Source organism: Geotrypetes seraphini, chromosome 17 (assembly GCF_902459505.1).
Source record: "Geotrypetes seraphini chromosome 17, aGeoSer1.1, whole genome shotgun sequence".
Taxonomy (NCBI): domain Eukaryota; kingdom Metazoa; phylum Chordata; class Amphibia; order Gymnophiona; family Dermophiidae; genus Geotrypetes; species Geotrypetes seraphini.
In genome coordinates this window covers 38,825,548-38,848,023 of record NC_047100.1, presented here as the reverse complement: position 1 = coordinate 38,848,023, position 22,476 = coordinate 38,825,548, and the positions used below count along the sequence as shown (strand labels likewise).

The 22,476-nt window shown below is 42.6% G+C and overlaps 1 long non-coding RNA gene across 1 annotated transcript in view; it reads right to left on the bottom strand.

The window, feature by feature from the left end:
- Positions 1–8,686: 8,686 nt before the first annotated feature.
- The window catches only part of LOC117351156, a 58,163-nt gene continuing 44,373 nt past the window's right edge, over positions 8,687–22,476 (bottom strand). Inside the window, exons 2-4 of the long non-coding RNA XR_004537343.1 lie at positions 21,508–21,584; positions 10,630–10,728; positions 8,687–10,079 (exon numbers count right to left, since the gene is read on the bottom strand). This is a non-coding gene — a long non-coding RNA (uncharacterized LOC117351156). The remainder of the gene's footprint in view (positions 10,080–10,629; positions 10,729–21,507; positions 21,585–22,476) is intronic.

Sequence of the window (22,476 nt, the reverse complement as noted above, 5' to 3'; positions counted from 1 at the left end):
CTCTTCAAACTAGAGGCATAGCCACAGGTGAGCCCCTACAATTTCCTTGCACTGGTGGGGACCCCCAGCAGTTGAATTGCTCTGGAGCCTGTTTATTTTGATGTGCAGCCTGCACTGAGAGAATGTTTGGATCTCTGGGGTGGCATGTCCCTTTCAAGATCTTATGAAATTATGGGTGGGGCATGTGAACCTCAAGGTTTCAGGGTGCTGATTCGCCTTCCCCTCCCTAAAACTATGTCAGCTCAAAAGATTCCTCGACAAAACCTTCGCCTTCCAGGCGGCGAAGCTGAACCCTTGGCTAGCCCAAATGATGCTCGAGGCCCCGACCTACCTCGACTTCAGAAAACTTCTCAAAACATACCTATTCCGCGAACAGGACCCTTAACCCTCATTCCCCTGCAATAATCCACCTCCCGCCCTCCCCCCTCCTTTTCTCCCCCTCCCCCCCTCCCCTCCCTTGGCTCTCCCTCCCTCTTTCCTTCCCATCCAACCTTGTCGCTGCATGTAACTCTGATAAATTTCTGCTAAAATGACTGCAGTTTAGGTTGGACCTTCTTTTGTTTTTTTGCTTCGTGCTAAAATGTTCCAACATATCCTTCCTCGTTGCTTATAACTCCGATAAAATGTTGTAAATCCGTGTTCAGATCGGATCTTAATTAATTGATGTGAACCGCCTAGAACTCATTGGGTATGGCGGTATACAAGAACATAATAATAATAATAATTAGAATAGGAAGGGGGAGACAGGCGTGCAGTGACAGACTCCTGCTTCTAACTGATGGGTGAGTGGCATGCAACGTTAGAGGAACGGCTAGATAAGTTGCAGCTGTACTCACTCGAGGAACGCAGAGAGAGGGGTGACATGTTCGAGACATTCAAGTATGTCACGGGCTGCATCAAGGTGGAAGAAGATATCTTCTTTTTCAAGGGTCCCGCGGCAACAAGGGGGCATCCGTGGAAAATCAGGGGTGGGAAACTGCACGGGGACACCAGGAAATTCTTTTTCACTGAAAGGGTGGTTGATCGCTGGAATAGTCTTCAACTTCAGGTTATTGAGGCCAGCAGCGTGCCTAATTTTAAGGCCAAATGGGATAGACACGTGGGATCTATTCACAGAGAAAGGTAGGGGAGGGTCATCGGGGTGGGCAGATTAGATGGGCCGTGGCCCTTATCTGCCGTCTGTTTCTATGTTTCTATGAGGGGGGAGGAGGCCTAATGTTCTACCCCCCAAAAATTGACCTCTGGTTATGCTACTGCTTAAAACTTGGTGAGATGAGAATTCTTGCGGTCATGGCCAAAGGGACTAGCTCTGGGATGGAAATATTCCTTAATTATCCTAGGAAATATATGCCCCCTCAATCCAGAGTTTCCTTTCCATGGAAAGAGACTCACCTCACGTGCATTTATGCCACATAGGTATTTAAACATCTCTTTTTTTTTCTCCTTCCATTCCTCCAAAGTATACACATTGAGATGTTTAAGTCTGTCCCCTTAATGAGAATATATTTACTTTTAGAGACAGCTCATCTCCTGGATGATCTGCAAGTTAAAGTTAAAGATACACTTGTATCCAGAGAGTTTGCCATGTAAACTGGTACCTAAAGTAATAAAAGGATAAATTTGACTTGTGTAACATAACAAGCTATGTTAGTGGGATCTGAAGTCTGGCTTTTCCAGTTCTCAGCCCATTGCTGTAACCCTAGGCTAATGCTCCTGCCACTTGTATGCCTGAAGACTTCAGAACAGCAAACATTATCATAGGATAACAACAAATATAAAGAATGTTCTTTCTGCAAACAAATTGTCACAGGATCTGTTTGGTAACGTTCACTTACCTAAGCTGAACTTGTAGTGGAGGCATGGCCTAGTGGTTAGAGCAGCTGCCTCAGCACCCTGAGCTTGTGTGCTTAATTCCTCACTGCAGCTCCCTGTAACTCTGGGCAAATCACTTAGCCCCTCCTTTACAAAGCCGCACTAGCATTTTTAGCATCGGCTGTGGCGGCAACAGCTCTGACACTCGTAGGAATTCTATGAGTGTCAGAGCTGTTGCCGTGACGGCCGGCGCTAAAAACTCTTGCGTGGCTTTGTAAAGGAGGGGGCTAATACTTCATTGCCCCAAGTAAATCACACAGAAAAAGCGGTCTACCAAGTCCCATCCCCCTTTTATATGGTAATATGCCACCATAGACATCTTGAGTGTCAGAATATACAGAAAGAAGTTCCATAGCGACTACAGAAAATACTTCTTCACTGAAAGAGTAGTGGATCATTAGAACAAACTCCCACTGCAGGTGATTGAGGCCAACAGCATGTCAGATTTTAAGAGAAAATGGGATATTCACATGGGATCCCTAAGGGAGTAAAATCAGGGGGGCGGTTATTTGGAATGGGCAGACTTGGTGGGCTATAGCCCTTTTCTGCCGTCTTTTTCTATGTTTCTATGTTTCTAAAGAAATATAGGTTGGTAATGGTTCTAGAAGCCAGAATTTATTTTTGCCACTTATACTCTGGGTAGCTCCTTTTAGATTTGAAATTATTCAAAGTGGATTCCTAATGTTAGCTGACTTTACAGCAATTGACATTCCCTGAATCAGATCGATGTTCAAAGCATTGCTGCTTTTCAGGGGTCAGCAGCAAAAAGATAAATATATTTTGACTGCATAAGAAAAATAAAAATAAGTAGTGTAGCGAGTGCAGTCTTGAAGCAACATCTAGGACTGTGAACCAACGATTACTTGGTTTTTTTTCAAGAGAAAGCCATCGTGACAATACAAAGTAGCATTGGCTACTCTTGTGTAGGAAAGTCCATTTTGTCAATTTGTTAATGGTTACTCTGTTGAGATTTTTTATTGCTATTTATTTCCTTCAAGTATCCTTATAGAAATGGAGGAGTAGTTTGTTGGCCAGTGTTGAGAACCTGGAGAACTGAGTTTGATTCATACTGCAGCTCCAAGTTTCCAAGTTTATTATGTATTTGATTAATCGCTTATATCGACTTCTAAGCGATGAACAAAAGATAAAAATATTGGGTTACAATAATCAAAGGGAAACAAATTATATAAATATGACTGATAAGACAAAATTAATTGATACAGAAGGAAGGGGTAGGTGCAGAAGTACAATTTAAAAAATAGTAAAGAAGACATATAAAGGAAAAAAACGTTATGGAAGGGAAGAGCAATAAGCATCAGAGAATTTAGAAACCAGGGCTCAATCAAAGCACCTGATATAAACATAATGTCTGGTTAGAGGACCAAATATAGTTTTATTAGTTGTCAAATGCGTATTTAAAAAGAAAGCATTTTAGATTGCTCTTAAATCTATCCAAATTCAGTTCTTCTCGCAAGTGAATTGGGAGTAGATTCCATATTTGGGGGGGGGGGGGCAGTAACGGAAAAAATAGTTTGTCGCCGTGTATTAATAGTTTTTAGGGAGGGAACAGTCAGGAGATGCTGATCAGTGGATCTAAGAGATCTAAGGGAAGAGTAGGGAATCAATAATCTATGAATAAAAGCAGGTGCTTTATAAAGAAGGGATCTGAAAGTCAGTAGACATAGTTTGTAAGTTATACGATGAGCAACCGGAAGCTTCCTTAAGTAAAGGAGTCACATGATCAAATTTTTTAGCATTCCTTATAAGTTTAATTAAGGCATTTTGAACAATCTGCAGGCGGCGGATTTCTTTAAAGGTAATTCAGTTTTGAGATCACCAGCGAATGAATTTAGTATATTCAATGATTTGAGATATAAGAGTTTAGCCTATAACGACCTAACTGTATTAATAACAACCTAATAAGGGCTAGTCAACATGGCTTTAGGAAAGAGAAGTCATGTTTGACAAATTTACTTCAATTCTTTGAGAAGGTGAACAAACAATTGGATAGTGGAGATCCAGTGGACATAATTTACTTGGACTTCCAGAAAGTGTTTGACAAGGTTCCGCATGCAAGGCTTATGAGAAAACTACTGAGCCATGGAATAGGAGGAGAAGTGCACAGATGGATTGGCAAATGGCTAGAGAACAGAAGGCAGAAGGTTAGCATTAATGGGCAGTTCTTGGACTGGGAGAGAGTGACTAGTGGCGTGCCCCAGGGTTCGGTTCTTGGGCCTATCTTGTTTAATATTTTTATAAACGACCTTGAAGAGGCAACAACATGCAATGTAACAAAGTTTGCAGATGATACAAAACTATGTCGGGTGGTTGGCTCTCTAGGGGACTGCCAGGATCTCCAGAAGGATCTAAACCAGCTGGAAACTTGGGCAAAAAAGTGGCAGATGAATTTTAACATAGACAAATGCATGGTGATGCATCTAGGAAAGAAAAACAAAGAACATGAGTATAAGATGTTGGGGGTGACATTAGCCAAATGCGAACAAGAAAGGGATTTGGGGGTACTGATAGACAGAACCCTAAAGCCTTCGGCTCAATGTGCAGCGGCGGCAAAGAAAGCAAACAGGATGTTGGGCATGATTAAGAAGGGGATCACAAGCAGATCGGAAGAGGTCATAATGCCACTTTACAGAGCAATGGTCAGACCTCACTTGGAATACTGTGTCCAACACAGAGGCGAGCCACGAAACTAGTCAAAGGTATGGAAACTTTGAGCTACAAAGAACGCCTCAGAAAACTGGGACTATTTACCCTCGAGAAGAGAAGATTGCGAGGGGATTTGATTGAGACTTTTAAAATATTAAAAGGATTTGATAAAATAGACCAGGAAACAGCATTACTAACATTTTCGGAGGCGACACGGACACGGGGTCATAGCCTGAAACTGAGTGGCAGCAGGTTTAGGACAAATGTTTGGAAGTTCTGTTTCACACAGCGAGTGGTTGGCGCTTGGAATGCTCTCCCGGAGGAGGTTGTGGCGGAGACTACTGTTCCGAGTTTCAAGCGCAAGTTGGATGCACACCTTCTTGCAAATCATATTGAGGAATACGGGAAATCTGGGTCTCCAAAAAGGAGTACCTAAATGGGCCATCACGTGCGCGGATCGCCAGACAAGATGGACCTCGGTCTAATCCGGTGCAGGCATTTCTTATGTTCTTATAATAACTGTACCAGCAGCTCTGTTGAATGTCCACTGCAAGTTCCCCAGCCTCTTGTAATGTTATCTGACCTTGAACTGAATTGGTAAGGCAGAATACATAACATAACTCTGCTTAGCCAATAAAGGTATAAAGTACAGGATGAGAGCTTAAGTATAATGTTTGCAAGAGATAAAAGTTTTGGTTCTTCATAACTTTTGATGGAAAAAAATACTGTACAAAATAATCTGGCTATTGGCAAAGACATAACAACACTCTGAAGATATAGGGCCAGATCTACCAAGCTTTCCATATACCCCACCCCCATCCCCGTAGACACATAATGAGAAACAAGCTTTTATAAACCAGACCCATACAGAGACGTGAACATGATTACTATATCACTCATTGATTAGTCAGTTTCATTACTGAGGCTTGAGCAAAGGCAGGAATATGAGTGTTGCAAGGACTTTGTTCATTAAAGTTGAAATGATCTGCACCAGAAGGTAAACGGAGTTCAACAGAAAGCCTTCAAAGTTCATGTACCTTCAATATAGACACACACGCACCCTTTGATCTACAATCAAATGAATGCCATTATTAAAACGCATTTGACTTTACACATCACAGTAGGGTAAATATTCAGTGCTGGACCATGTCTGGGCATTGACATTGAATATCTAGGTTATGCAGCTGACTATCTCTTATCCAGTTGTGTGATATTCAGCACTTAACCACTTATGCAAAACTGGATAAAAAGAGGATGGTTGATTTTCTGAAATTTTGCCCGAGCCTTTTTGAAGTAATTCACTCAAGGCGGTGTACAGCAATAGATATTTACAGCAGTAAAAATATTCAATTTACAATCAAAGTACATAGAAACATGATGGCAAATAAAGACCAAATGGCCCATCAAGTCTGCCCATCCGCAGTAACCATTATCTCTTTCTCTCTCTGAGAGATCCCACATGCCTATCCCAGGCCCTCTTGAATTCAGACACAGTCTTTGTCTCCACCACCTCTTCCGGGAGACTGTTCCATGCATCTACAACCCTTTCTGTAAAAAAGCATATTTCCTTAGATTACTCCGGAGCCTATCACCTCTTAACTTCATCCTATGCCCTCTCATTGCAGAGTTTCCTTTCAAATTAAAGAGACTCAACTCATGCACATTTATATTACATAGGTATTAAAATGCCTCTATCATATGTCCCCTCTTACACCTTTTCTGCACACACACCATTTTAGTAGCCTTCCTCTGGACTGATTCCATCCTTTTTTATATCTTTTTGAAGGTGCTGACTCCAGAATTGTACAAAATATTATAAATGAGGTCTCACCAGAGTCTTATACAGGGGCATCAATACCTCCTTTTTCCTACTGGCTATACCTCTCCCTATGCACCCCAGCATCCTTCTAGCTTTTGCCATCATCTTTTCAACCTATTTGTCCACCTTAAGATCATCACATACAATCACACCCAAGACCCACTCTTCTGTCATGCACATAAGTTCTTCATCCTCTAAACCAGGGGTCTCAAAGTCCCTCCTTGAGGGCCGCAATCCAGTTGGGTTTTCAGGATTTCCCCAATGAATATGCATGAGATCTATGTGCATGCACTGCTTTCAATGCATATTCATTGGGGAAATCCTGAAAACCTGACTGGATTGCAGCCCTCAAGGAGGGACTTTGAGATCCCTGCTCTAAACTGTACCATTCCCTCGGGTTTTTGCAGCCCAAATGCATGACCTTGCATTTCTTAGCATTAAATATTATCTGCCAAATTTCAGACCATTCTTCAAGCTTCATCAGGTCTTTCTTCATGTTATTCACACCATCCTGGGTGTCTACTCTATTGCAGATTTTGGTATCATCCGCAAAGTCTCCCATTCCCTCTTATTCCATTCTTCCTTTTTTCATCTGTTTCTTGCTGTTGATTTCTCTCACTCTTTCATGTTTTGCTTTCTCTTTCCTTGTGTCTTTAATGTCACCAGTGGTTGTTGGGTCCATAATGACTGGAGCAGCCATGGTAGTGGGAGGAAGCGGTTTTCCTATGGCTTACTCTTATGTAGAACTAATGGGCTATGGGAGGCAGGAGAAGCACTAGTGCCCTGGGAAGTGTTTACTTTTACTCCCATGACCTACTGTCTGCTTGGCATGGGCAACTCTTAAATCCAAAGCAAGCCGGAAAGGAGAAAGAAAGGGCAGCTATGCTAGGGGAAGAGGAGAACGGGCACAGCTGCTTCCCCTTTGGCCCCTGAGGGCGTGACAATGCTTTTCTCTTCCATTTTTTTTCACTTTTTCTCTGCCTCCCCTCTCTTCACCTTCCCTTCTTTTTCTCTCTCCCATCCCTCTTCTTTTCCCCTTTCTAATATTTCTCCAATTATTTATTTCATTTTTTAGCCGGTCCTCCTCAGGAGCCCAGAACTTGTTACAGCAATCCATTCACAGTGTTTTTGAAACATATGAATAAGGGTACATTCACAATATATTGGCAAAGGACACATTTTACTAGATATATAGGTAAGGAATATACTGGCTTATTCATAATATATTGACGGCACAACATATTTGACATGTACTCATTCATTCAGTTAATGCTCCTATGTATAAACTGGCTCCTTCATCCACCGCTAGCCCACATTATAGTCTTGGTGCAGTGGAACTGTGGCAGACTCCTCCAGTTGCAGGGCCCAGTGCAGTCTCATCATTTTGAACCATTTTAACGATGGTCCTCTTTGTACTCTTTCTAGATTTTCATTTATTAATCTCTACATAAAATGAAATGGTTCTGCATCATGCATTCATAACCTGTATTTTCTCCCCTGTAGATAATGCCTTGCTTTTACTTAGCGCCCAAGAAAAGATCTGGCTGTCATCGTAGACAGTACGATGAAACCTTCTGCTCAAAGCAAACAGGATGCTAGGAATTATTAAAAAAGGGATGGTTAACAAGACTAAGAATGTTATAATGCCCCTGTATCGCTCCATGGTGCAACCTCATCTGGAGTACTGCGTTCAATTCTGGTCTCCTTATCTCAAGAAAGATATAGTGGCGCTAGAAAAGGCTCAAAGAAGAGCGACCAAGATGGTAAAGGGGATGGAACTCCTCTCGTATGAGGAAAGACTAAAACGGTTAGGGCTCTTCAGCTTGGAAAAGAGACGGCTGAGGGAAGATGATTGAAGTCTACAAAATCCTGAATGGAATAGAACGGGTACAAGTGGATCGATTTTTCACTCCGTTAAAAATTACAAAGACTAGGGAAATACTTTTAAAACCAATAGGAGAATAGTTAAGCTCTGCAATGCGTTGCCAGAGGATGTGGTAAGAGCAGCTAGTGTAGCTGTTTTTAAGAAAGGTTTGGAGGAAAAATCCATAGTCTTATTAAGAAAGACATGGGGGAAGCCACTGCTTGCCCTGGATTGGTAGCATGGAATATTGCTACTCCCTTAGGTTTTGGCCATGTATTAGAGACCTGGATTGGCCTCCGTGAGAACGGGTTACTGAGCTTGATGGATCATTGGTCTGACCCAGTAAGGCTATTCTTATGTTCTTATGAAAAGTTATTTTTTTTTTTACAATTTGAATTTTTATTAGTTTTAACATTTGACAATTTTACAATTTCAAACGAAAGAAAAATACAATGTAATCACCATCAGCCATAGGATCAAAATATAGGAATTTAAACAAAATATTACAAAGTATAGTTAGTCCACAATATTAAATAAAGGTGGAGCTAGTGATAAGCTGAAATTTTAAATAAATAGGCAAATGGTAAAGAGGAAAATAAGAATGGAGTCTGATTGCTCTTAAACTATTCTTCCTTAGCTATCTAAGAGCCTGCCTTACTCATGGTTAATCAAGAATTGCTCTTAGAAGATATACATTTAGATAACTGCTGTGGATAATAGAGATCATACCTGTCCTCCTTATAAACCAATACACATTTACAGGGGAATCGTAGAATAAAAGTTGCCCCCATCTGAGTGACCTGTGGTCTCAAAATAAGAAATTGTTTCCATCTTTTCTGGGTATAACGAGATACATCTGGAAACATTCTGATAGTGTTAGTCAAAAATGGAACATCTTTATATTTAAAAAACAACTTTAACATCCATTCTCTATCAGAATCAATGGCAAACTGTACCTTCAGTGTTGCAGAAGCCCCTGAACCTCAGTCTCCGACTTCTCAAGGAAATTAGTTAGGTCCAGACTATCAGCAGATAAATTCTGCTGGTTTGGACTTTGAGACTTAACTCTCTTTGGAAGGTAATATATCTTAGAGTGAAGTGGATAAGAGGTTTCTGGCACCTTCAAAATCTCATTCATGTATCTTTTAAACATAACTAAAGCAGTTATTGGATAAACTTTGGGAAAGTTAATGATCCGCAGATTACATCTCCTGATGGAATTTTCCAATATTTCTTGTTTGAAATGTAAACTCTCACTGTCTTTAACCCAAGTTAAGCTTGCACTTCCAAAGATTTCATCCGGACTTCCAAATCATCAGTCTTATTTTCCTAAGTAGTAACTTTATTTTTAAGTTCTAAATTCTCTGATATTACTTTAGTACACTGTGTAGAAAATTGCTGTATTTGGTTCCCCAGTGAGACTTGCAAATTGGTAATAGCATTCCAAATTGATTACCTCAGGTCTCTGTAGGGGCAAAAACTCAGTTCCAGAAAGCCCTGTTGCCGTCAAAGTACCTGAATCCAGAGTGAGCTGGCTGTGCTCCCCCCATCGAGTGCTGCGATGACAAACCAGACAGCTTCTCCTGCCTCAAACCAGAGCCGGTACCTCCGCTCTGCACAACCGGCAGGAAAATGTCCTGGGCCGACGCCTCTTCTGCTGCCTTGGGGCGGGTCGGTGGAGTGGGCTCATCCGGGGACAGAGTGGCGCCCTCGAAGGAGAACTCCTGCGCTTCAGCCTGCACTCATTCTCCAGCCGAGGAAGTCCCTTGCTGTGGTGTTCTCGAGCCTCACTCGACGAAGACATCCATCGGGCTGGTCTGTACTGAAGATGCATCCCGGAACACCCGGAGCTTTGATTTTCTTTTAACCATCAGGTAGAAAATAAAAAAACTGTTAGATCCTCTATGACGGCGTCTCCCCGAACGCCTCAAACTGCCATCTTGGTCAAGCTCTGCCCTCTCATGAAAAGTTCTTTATAGCCCTAAAAGCTTTTACTTCTAATAATGGTTTATCATTGCCAGGCTTTTCAATAAATTCTAATTTTGAACAGCATAACATGGAGCTTACTATTTCTTGAGAAAATTAACTAACCCCCCTCCCCCCTTTACAAAACCACAGAAGTGGTTATTAGCGCAGCCTAGCATGCTGAATTCTCTGCACTGCTCCCAATGCTCATAGAACCTATATGAGCATTGGGAGCAGCACAGAGCATTCAGCGCACCAGGCTGCGCTAAAAACTGCTTTCACGGTTTTGTAAAATGGGGGAAAATTAACAGTTTGATTATTTGTAATGGCAAAAGTCTCCTGGTTTGGGGTTTTTTTTGGGGGGAGGGGAGTACTTCTAGAAATAAGTGCACTATGAATGCTAGAATGAATGGATGGATCTTGAGAACAAATACATTTTTGTTACCTTCAGTTTATCCTGAGGAAAAGTAAACCATTCAATGTTTAAGAACCTGATTTGGAAGATGTTAGGAGGACTAGTCCAGTTGGCAGCTTCAAAATGTCACTGGGGAAAAAAAAAAAGCCAAGAATCACTTATAAAATTCTTTTACTTACATTCAAAACTAGAACTTGTAACCAACCGGAATTCAGAAACAGATTTCTTATACCCTATACCCCCCTCAGGTCACTCCGCTCTGCTACACAACATCTTAATATCCCCTCTCTAAAAATATCAATACCATGCGCTTAAACAACTTTTTGGTCACTGCACCCTCCCTCTGGAACTCCATACCCAATCACATAAGAGAAGAAACAAACTTAAACCAGTTTAAGTCCAAATTAAAAACCTTATTCAAAGAAGCCTTCGAGTAGCCCCTACTCTTTTAAAAATGCTGTTTAATAGCAACTGCCCTTCTAAGGACAATCTAAGGACAATTTGAGTTCCTGTCTTTTAGCCTTTCCCCTACCTTTTGTTCTCTCCTTCAGTGTTTCTTTCCTATAACATTATAGTTTGACCCTTTTTTTTCCTTTTGTATAAGTCTGTCTGTTTAGTTAATTGTCCCCCAAATATGTTTGTTAACTTGAATGTTTTTATTGATTAATGTACACCATCTAGAAGCCTGTTTAGGTGGTATAACAAATTTTTAAATAAACTTGAAACTTAAGACAATTTCCTTGGCTGGTTTAGGCCAAAGATGACCTAAAGTAGAGAATCATATATACTTTTTATCTGATAGGAGGTTGGTAAAGGGGCAATAAAGTTTATGATGGCCCAAGATTAACCACTGTAGCATGTTATCTTTGCACTAATGGTTATATGGACTGAGCACTTTACTAATTTATATAAAAAAAATTTTTTGGGGACTGTTTTTAATAAAGAAAATCAATAAAGCTGAGATTTTAGATAATATCTAAAGTAGACAATGACATGGGGATGGAAGGAGGAGCCTGACTGGTGACACCAGACTGGTTGAGATTCCCAGGGTCTGCCTGCTGAAAAAAAAAAAAAGAGTAGCAGGGCTGAATCAGTGTGCCTAAGGAGATATTACAGGGGTAGGGGGACCCTGGAAAGAGGAGGGGGATAAGGAGGCCAAAAGGGAGTTTCTGGGGTGGAGAAAAATTATATTGAGGCCAAAAGGGGGATCTTAGGGAAGGCTTAAGGCTTGCAGAACCTTAAAAACACCACTATTTGTATGCTATGCCACGCACGCTGGTTCGACCACATAACCCCTCTTTTTCTAAGACTCCAGTGGTTCCCAGTTCAGTTTCACATTATCTTTAAACTCCTTACCATGATGCACAAGATCCTCCACTCAGACCAGCCACTCTACATCTCTTTTTTGGTTATTTCCTATACTCCATCCAGAGCCCTCTATTCTCTGGATGGAAATCGCCTAGTCCTCCCAGGCCCCAAACGGTCAAAATGGGAATCCACCAGAACTTCAGCATTTTACTTTATTGTTCCAAAACTCAATTTACCCCATCTTTTAAATAAATAAATCTTGAATAGTGTTTTTTTCCTAAATTCAGGTCTCTGTTGAAAGCTCACCTCCTTCAACTAACCTTTCATCTTGACAATACTTAAATTATTCTTCTATCTGGACCTGTGTGGACTCAGACGCTACAAAATGTATTTGTATTTATGTATTTATACCCCGCCTTTCCCAAGGCGGTTCAAAGTAAAGTACATACACAAACAGAATCACATACAATACAACAAATCAAACATCAATATAGGGGATATCTGAGAAACTACAGACCAGCGAGTCTGACCTCAGTACCAGGAAAGATGGTAGAGGCGCTGATAAAGGACCGCATCATTGATCACCTTGACGGACATGGTTTAATGAGGACTAGCCAGCACGGTTTCAGCAAAGGCAGATCTTGCCTGACGAACTTGCTGCGCTTTTTCAATGGAGTAAACAGGCGGATAGACAAGGGCGACCTGGTCGACGTTGTATATCTGGATTTTCAGAAGGCGTTCGACAAGGTTCCACATGAATGACTACTTCGTAAAATTGCAAGCCATGGAATTGAGGGTGAAATACTCAAGTGGATTAAAAACTGTCTGGAGTTTAGGAAACAGAGAGTGGGGGTAAATGGACAATACTCGGACTGGAAGAGTGTCACCAGTGGGTTGCCGTAGGGCTCGGTGCTTGGATCAGTGCTCTTCAACATCTTTATTAACAATCTAGACATTGGTACGACGAGTGAGGTGATTAAATTTGTGGACGATACGAAGTTATTCAGAGTAGTGAAGACACAGGGGGATTGCGAAGATCTACACAGTGACATAATCAAGCTCGAGAAATGGGCATCGACATGGCAAATGAGGTTCAACGTAGATAAGTGCAAAGTGATGCATGTCGGTAACAAAAATCTCATGCACGAATACAGGATATCCGCGGCGGTACTTGGAGAGAACTCCCAGGAAATTGACTTGGGAGTTCTGATCAACTCCCAAGTTGATGAAGCCATCCGCACAATGTGCTGCGGCAACAAAAAGATTGAACAGAATGCTAGGAATGATAAAGAAGGGGATCACAAACAGATCGGAGAAGGTTATCATGCCGCTGTACCAGGCCATGTGCGCCCTCACCTGGAGTACTGCGTCCAGCACTGTTCACCGTACATGAAAAAGGACACTGTACTACTCAAAAGGGTCCAGAGAAGAGCGACTAAAATGGTTAAGGGGCTGGAGGAGTTGCTGTACAGTGAAAGATTGGAGAAACTGGGCCGCTTCTCCCTTGAAAAGAGGAGACTGAGAGGATACATGATCGAAACAATTCAAAATACTGAAGGGAATAGACTTAGTAGATAAAGACAGACTGTTCACACTCTCCAAGGTAGGGAGAACGAGAGGGCACTCTCTGAAGTGGATAGATTCCGTACAAACGTAAGGAAGTTCTTCTTCACCCAGAGAGTGGTGGAGAGCTGGAACGTTCTTCCAGAGACTGTTGTAGGGGAAAACACCCTCCAGGCTTTCAAGACTAAGCTGGACAAGTTCCTGCTAAACTGGGACGTACACAGGTGAGGCTGGACTCATTTAGAGCACTGGTCTTTGACCTGGGGGCCACCGCATGAGCGGACTGCTGGGTAGGATGGAACACTGGTCTGACCCAGCAGCAGCAATTCTTATGTTCTTATAACATAGGAAATGCGGGAGAGAGGAGATATGATAGAGACGTTTAAATACCTTTGTAATGTAAATGTTCATGAGTTGAGTCTCTTTAATTTGAAAGGAAACTCTGCAATGAGAGGGCGTAGGATGAAGTTAAGAGGTGAGACTCTGGAGTAATCTAAGGAAATACTTTTTTACAGAAAGGGTGGTAGATGCGTGGAACAGTCTCCCAGAAAAGGTGGTGGAGACAGAGACTGTGTTTGAATTCAAAACGGCCTGGGATAGGCACGTGGGATCTCTCGGAGAGAGAAACAGATAATGGTTACTGCGGATGGGCAGACTAGATGGGTCACTTGGTCTTTCTCTGCTGTCATGTTTCTATGTAATAATAATGTAAAGATTTCTAAAATTACAAAGAGGCTACCAGCACCTCGCATCAAAAAAACTATAAATCGTCCCATATTTCATCTTACAGAAGAGATGTTTCCTCAACATCTCCCCCAAAGTAACCTGCTCTACTTTGTAACTTTCCTGAAAATGTCCAGATAACTTCTTATGCAATCCACCTTGAACCGCAAGGTAAAGGTGGAATAAAAATCACTAATGTAATGTAATGTAAAACTACTCAAACTAGATTGCTGTCGTTAATATCCCGGAAGCTTATTCCACTTGCGAGGACCCACACATGAAAATTGTTTAGATTTGCTGTCTTCTCTTGTCTGAAAAGAACGAATGTAGCTCTTTCCTATCTGATTTTAATGGTATTCCTTTCATATCTGTTAGATTTTAAAATGTAAACCCCTTTGACCAACTCTAGGAAAAGGTGGCATATCAAACTCAAATAAACATAAAACCATAAAATAAATATAATGTAGCAGCAAGACTGATGGGATTCCCACTCAAGGTCACACACAGAAAAGCGTGAGAAAGTAAAATGATGTATGAGATTAAGAATGTGCTTTGAAGAAAGAAAACCTGATAGGCCTTTCTGCTTTAATTCAAAAATCACAGATGTTCCTTTGTATGTACAGCATATAAAGAAGTACACAGCCTGATAAGAATGTTGGGGATAGAATTGCCATGCCAAGTACAGTTGTGTGTACTATATTACTGACTTTCATTAGGCAGCCTCTCAAATGGACAATTTTAGCTGGCAAAGAAGTGTTTAAATTTAGGTTTTATTGACAGAAGATAATGCAGAAATGAGCACATGCTAACTTCTGAGGCGCTATGTCAACTGTTAGTGCAAGCTGACTACCACTTTAACAGCTAATGCAGCATACTAAATTGGCCCCTTTATGAAACATGTGTTTACATCACGGGTGCCCAATATGTCGATTGCGATCGACTGATAGATCGGAAAGGCAAAGCGAGTCGATTACGGAGCCCGTCTTGGGCTCCATGATAGGCTCGTGTTGCTGTCCCGATCTACCGGGCGATCAGCCTTCCTCTCCCCGACGTCCCCCACCAGAAGCGTCGGACCGACCAGCATTCCGCTCCCCAAAGTCAATTCTGACACTGGAGAGGAAGTTCTGGGCCAGCCAATCGTTGCCTGGTGGCCCGGAACTCCTCTCCAACATCAGAATTGACGTCGGGTAGCAGAAAGCTAGTCGGCGCGACGCTTGTACAGGGAGTGCTTGGGGTGGCGGTGGCTTGGGGGCCTGTTCCCCCATGGCGGCAACAGCAGCGGCAAACCTAGTGGCTTTGGAGAGGGCAGGGAGAAAGGGGGCAGGCAGGGAGATAGAAAGAAGGGGGGCAAGGAGACAAAGAAAGAAGGGAAACAGAAAGAAAGGGGGAACAGGGAGTCAGAAAGGGGGCATGGAGAGAAAGAGAAAGAAAGGGAGGCAGGGAGAAAGAAAGAGGAGAGAATGAGGTATGGAGGAGAGGAAGCATACAGGAGGCTAAAAGGGAAGAAATATTAGATGCACAGTCAGAAGAAGAAAGTGCAACCAGAGACTCATGAAATCACCAGACAACAAAGGTAGGAATAATTATTTTATTTTCAATTTAGTGATCAAAATGTGTCCGTTTTGAGAATTTATATCTGCTGTCTATATTTTGCATTATGGCTCCCTTTTACTAAACCGCAATATGTTTTTTAGTGCAGGGAGCCTACGAGTGTCGAGAGCAGCGCAGGGCATTCAGCGCAGCTCCCTGCGCTAAAAATTGCTATTGTGATTTAGTAAAAAGGGAGGGGGTATATTTTTCTATTTTTGTATGGTTGTTACTGAGGTGACGTTGCATAGAGTTATCTGCCTTGACCTCTTTGAAAAAAACTCCGGGATATAAATGATAATTAACATTTTCTCTGCGTACAGTGTGCTTCGTGTTTTTTTTTTTAATTTTATTGTTGGTAGATCATTTTGAAAGTAGCTCACAAGCCCAAGAAGTGTGGGCACCCCCGATTTACATGATCTCTTTGTCTATAAAATCACAGGCGGGAAGTGGCAGTGGGCTGCTGGCAGGCTGATAAAATGAAAACACAAATTATGGAGGAGCTGTAGTTTGTGAAGGAACAGAAAAGAATCAGGAACAAGTGCGTGGATGTGATGTCACACATGTGGGATGCCCTCCAGACAAAGCCCCATACTCCTAAACCCAGACAAACTGCCCAGACACCCAGAGAGTCCTCTAAGAAGGGGACATATCCAGGTAAATCCGGACATATGGTAACTATTGTGTTTAACAGTTAAAATAGGCCTGCTATTTCTGCAGCTCATCTTTAAAACACTAAGGGGCTCATAATCAAAAGAGAAAAATGTCCCAAAACTGGCCTAAGTCGGCACTTGAACGATCATAAACAAAAGACGTCCAAGTGCCGATAATCAAACAGAGTTTTGGACGCATTTCTAAACGACCTAGGCCTTCATAGTGCCGCTGAACAACCATAGCTAAACGGGGCGTTTCAGGAGGAGTGTCGAGGGCGGGATTTGGGCGGTACGTGGGCCTGAAAGTTATACAGCACAGCATAGATGGAACTTGGATGTTGTAACTTAGACCATTTAAAACATGGTCTAAGTCTCAAAAACCCACCTAAAGTGACCAAATAAGCACTGCAAACACATAATACAGACCCCCACACAGTACCCCAGTGATCACTGACCCCCCCCCCTAAAAATATTAATCACAACTTGAAAATTATGCCTCCAGAACATCACCTGGCAGCCTAACATAGGAAAGCCTAGTCGTGCTGCACAGAGGTGTCTTAAACCGTCTTGGGGGTGGGGTAGGGGCCCATAGAGAGGAGGACCCATGACCATAAGCCCCTGTAATTACTGCATCCATATTGAAACATGTGCATTCCCCTATACACCCCCAAAACCCTTTTTTACTAGCATATAAGTGACTCCTGCAGCCATAAGGGCTCTTGGGGTGGTAGATAAGTGGGTCTAGGGCAGTGGTCTCAAACTCAAATCCTTTGCAGGGCCACATTTTGGATTTATAGGTACTTGGAGGGCCTCAGGAAAAAATTGTTAATGTCTTATTAAAGAAATGACAATTTTGCATGAGGTAAAACTCTTTATAGTTTATAAATCTTTCCTTTTGGCTGTCTTAGTAATAATATTGTCATTTATAGCTAAAGAGACATATGATCAAGAAACTGTTTTATTTTTACTTTTGTGAATATGATAAACATACCGAGGGCCTCAATATAGTTCTTGGCGGGCCGCATGTGGCCCCCGGGCTGCGAGTTTGAGACCACTGGTCTAGAGGATTCTGGAGGTAGTTTGGGGAGCTGTAGTGAGATGGAAGACATGGCACCCTTTTTGTGAAGTTCTCAGCAGTGCCCTGTAAGGTACCCCACTATTTAGGTGCCATGTCTGGGTGTTCAGTCCATCACTTTGCAGACCCCTCCCACGTCCAACAGGGCTTGTTCTAGGCATTTTTGACTTGGACGAAAATGTGGTATAAGGATTTAGTGGCTTGGACAATCAGATCAGCAGGACGTATACTTAGACGATTTTCGAAATGAAAAAAAAATTTGGACGTATTTTTCGAAAATATATCCCAAGCCCTTTTTTACTTTGGATGACTTGCGACTTGGATGAAAACGGACTTAGACGTTCCTTTCGATTATGCCCCTCCATGCACTTAATCAGTTAGTGCTGAATATTGGCTTAAACTCCTTAAAGTGCCATAATCAGAAATGAAACTGGATATTCAATGCCATTTGCTGGATGTGGCCCAGCATTGAATATCCAGTTTAATCACCAGTGTTGGCAGTCACTGCACAGCCCAACTCCAGCTGAATATCAGGGAGACGGTTCTGATCTTCAAAAACTAGTCAAAAATGAATTAAGTAAATCCAATCAAAGGTATCATCTTATTAGAACATAAGAACATAAGAAGTTGCCTCCACTGGGTCAGACCAGAGGTCCATCGCGCCCAGCAGTCCGCTCCCGCAGCAGCCCATCAGGTCCATTGACCTGTAAGGTGGTCCTTGTCTAAACCCTTTTAGTCCCCCTTATCCTTCTATCTATACCCTTTCATAACCTATCTCTACGTCTATCTGTATCCCTCAATCCCCGTGTCCTTCAGGAATTTATCCAATCCTTCTTTGAAACCCCGTAGTGTACTCTGTCCTATCACAACCTCTGGAAGCGCATTCCAGGTGGTTGTGTTTTATTTCTGTTTATTAGTCTCGGGTAGTGCTACTAGATTTTTGTAAGTGAAAATCCGGTCTCTTGGCCTCACCCACAGATCCATCCCATTCTTCCCCTCCCTGCCTCGCCCCCTCAACCTGTTTGCTCGTCGGGACTGCATCCACTCATGCGCTGGTGTGACGTGATGACGTCACATGCCTGCATGTGATATCACTGTGTTGCATGCGCAGATGCTGTCCCGATGTTGCTCGTTGCTAGAGGCTTTTCAAAACGCGGACAAAGTGCTGGGTTTTGAAAAGCCATCCAGACCCCCAGATATGTCCTCAAAAAGGAGGAGGACATGTCCGGAGAAATCCAGATGTCTGGTAACCCTAATCTCAAGATTAGTGACAGCTGACCCAAAGCAATGTGGCAGGAAATCCTGGGTACCTGATCCAAAGAACTGGCTGCCCTCATCTTTTAGAGAACACATTAAAGCCCTTTTCCCAATGCCACCTGGAAGCTTTTCTCTGCATTTTGCAGTTGCACCTGCAAATTAGGTGGGGAAAAGCAAGAGGAAGGAAAATTACAAATTTCATAATAAAATCCTCAAGTTTAACTTTGGTAGCATGTTCTGGCCTGCCCCTTTGGCACCACCCTTTCCCTCCATGGGAAACCTATGCATTTTGTTGGTTGCATGCCTCTGGCAATTTTGAAAGGGGACAGGCAGTTCTGAGAGTAAACCTTTGTCTAAACATGGGAATCCTTTTCATAACTCCAGCTGTAAATAAAGGGAACGGATATGTGATAGCCCTTGTTTCCATGAGAGTACACTTTTCAAGTTTCGTTTCTGTTTGTCTAAATTGGATTATTAGACAGGTGGTTGCATTTTCAGCCAGTTAAGGTGTAGGATTAACATGTGCATGGCTGGTGCTACTGAGAGCCTGTTTTTTGAAGGCATATACCCTCCCCCTTTTACAAAAGCGCCGAAGGGGTTTTTAGCGCTGGCCAGCCCACTGAATGCTTTGCGCTGCTCTGATGTTTATAGGAACTCTATGACCATTCGAGCAGTGACACCCTGGGTGGTGGAGCTCCTAACCCCTCTTCTCCGCCCACCTTCAAATGTTCCTTCCCTTCCCCTGTACCACTATAATGTCCCTGGCTTGAGTAGCAGCCCCCAGGACCTGCTGTCAGGCTAGCATCGGCTTTTCCTCTGACATCACTTCCTAGGCGCAGGTCCAGGAAATGATATCAGAGGAAGAGCCAATGCTGGCACAGCAGCAGATTGGGGGTTGCTGTTCGCACCAGGAATGTTACAGAGTTATGGGGGGGGGGGGTGCCTGCGCCCTCGCCAAGACAGTGCCCAGGGCTGACACTTCCCCTTTTACTATGCCACTGCACTGGAGCAGTGCAGAGCATTCAGTGTGCCAGCACTAAAAACCTCTTCTGCGCTTTTGTAAAAGCTGCTTATATTGCCCTTATAATATGGGCTTAGAATAGACACCTTTTTGGACTATTGTACTCATATAGGTGCCCTGTTATAAAACGACTCCCCTCCTTCCTTTATGTGAGAGAAATTTCCTTCTTCTCCACACCAGTGGCATACCTGGCTTACTGGCTACCCAGGACAGAGCACCCCTTCCTCCAGGTAGTAAGGAGGTGTATGGAGTGGTTGCAGGGCCACAGTCTGCATACACACCACTGTCGGCTCTGCTGGTCCTCCACCCCGGAACAGGAAGTCGATGTCTGCGGGGGGGGGGGGGGGGGCAGGGGCAGACAGCCGTGCACATACGACCCGCAGCCCCACAACCACTCCAGCACCCCCAAGTCCCTGCACCCGGGATAGACCTCCCCCTTTACCCTCCCTTGGCACACTCTCTACTCATTCACCCAAATTAGGTCAAATCCAATCCAGGAGGTTGGGCAGACTGGATGGACCATTCTGCCGTCATCTACTATGTTACTTCTGGTGATGCCAGATGGACTGCCATATATGGACCAATATAAGAATCTTGAATTTGACCAGGTTAGTTTAAAAATGCTCTTCTTTCCCGAGAACAGTTACAGGATCATACATTTTAATCCCTTAAAGTTGTTTTACCACTGTGTTTTGTAGTAGCTCCACTTGTCCAGTATTCTTGGATTTTTTAAAATAGTAGTTCTTTTCAATTTTACTAATTATATTGTAAACCACTTGGATATTATTGTTATTTAAACTATTTATAACTATTGGAAATAAGTTATTTAAAATTAATCATATCACTCACGGGTCGGATGAGAAGGCCACACATAAAGCCTGGGGCTTTGAATCAATAGGAGCCCGGGGTGGTGTATCTGAGGATTAAGTCAGTGGTAGAAACATCTATAGAGAAGAGCCACAGAGGGATCAATTAAATATTGCTCCTTCGTTGGAGTGAAGCTAATAATAAGAACATAAAGAGTTGCCATACTGGAAGACCGCAGCTCCGTCAAGTCCAGTATCCCGTTTCCAACAGTGGCCAACCCAGGTCCAAAAGTACCTAGCTAGATCCCAAGTAATAAAATAGATTTTATGCTCCTTATCCTAGGAATAAGCAGTAAATTACCCAAGCCATCTCAATAATGGCCTATGGACTTCTCTTTAGGAAATTATCCAAACCTTTTTTTAAACCCTGCTAAGCTGATTTCACCACATTCTCTGGCAACAAATTCCAGAGTTTAATTACATGTGTGAAGATATATTTTCTCCAGTTTGTTTTAAATTTACGAATAGCTTTATCTTATTCCCCCTAGTTCTAGTATTTTTGGAAAGAGTAAACAAGCGATTCACATCTACCTTCCACTCAGTATTTTATAGACCTCTATCATATCCTCCCTGAGCCCGCTCTTCTCCAAGCTATAAGTATTGATGCCCCTGTATAAGACTCTGGTGAGACCTCATTTAGAACAATGTGTACAATTCTGGAGGCCGCACCTTCAAAAAGATAAACAGGATGTAGTCGGTCCAGAGGAAGGCTTCTAAAATGGTGCATGGTCTTCATCATAAGGCGTATGGGGACAGACTTAAAGATCTCAAGATATATATACTTTGCAGGAAAGGCGGGAGAGGGGAGATATGATAGAAGAGACATTTAAATTAATTTGGACACCGGTTCCTTACCTTCTCTTCAGTGCCGAAAATGTGATTGTGGGAAGATCGTTGCGCTTTTGGATCGCAATCCTGGTCCTTAACATCAGCTGTGAAAATAAGTGAAACCTTCCTTAAGGTTCTTTTTCCTGTTCCCTGTGCACGGTGGGGAAATATGTTCCCATTTTGAAAGATTACATTTTGAGAAGTAGTGGAGTTTTTTTGCCCATGATACAGATTAAGAACGGCTGAAAAAACTCATTGGGTTGCCATCTGCATATGAAATTAAGTTGAGGCTTTTTCTCCACTTTATTTAAATGATTTTTCAATGGGTAGTTCTACCACTTGGCTAATAACATTTTTTTGGAGTAATTAATTTATAGATTGTTATTATTAGCATTGTTCTAGAGCAGTGTTTTTCAACCTTTTTACACCTATGGACCGGCAGAAATGAAAGAATTATTCTGTGGACCGGCATCAGTCCATGGACCAGCGGTTGAAGAACACTGGATAAGTCATGGGCCAGACCCCGCCCATCTCCACCCCAGACCCCGCCCCCATAATAGTACTAATTGTAACACTATTTTTTCCATTTATTTTTCACAGATACACAATAGAATCTTATTAACAACACATAATGGTTAGCCACAACATTAAACTACACAAAGCACACTGACAGCAGATGTAAATTTTCAAAATTGACATAATTCAATCACTAAATTCAAAAATAAAATCATTCCCCCTACCTTTGTTGTCTCCCTCCCTCCAAGCTATGCCTTACCTTCTGGCCTGCTCCCGCTTGGTCATTTTATGCCGCCCCCGGAGTTATCTTCAGGCCGGCTCCTTCTTTCTCACTGATGCAGTGCACAAAGCTGTGGGCAGCGGTTCCTTGCGCATCCCGTGCCTCATCTGGAATCCTTCCCTCTGATGTTGCAACGTCAGAGAGAAGGCTTCCTGTTCAGGCGCAGGACACGCGTAGGAGCCACTGCCCGTGGCTTTGTG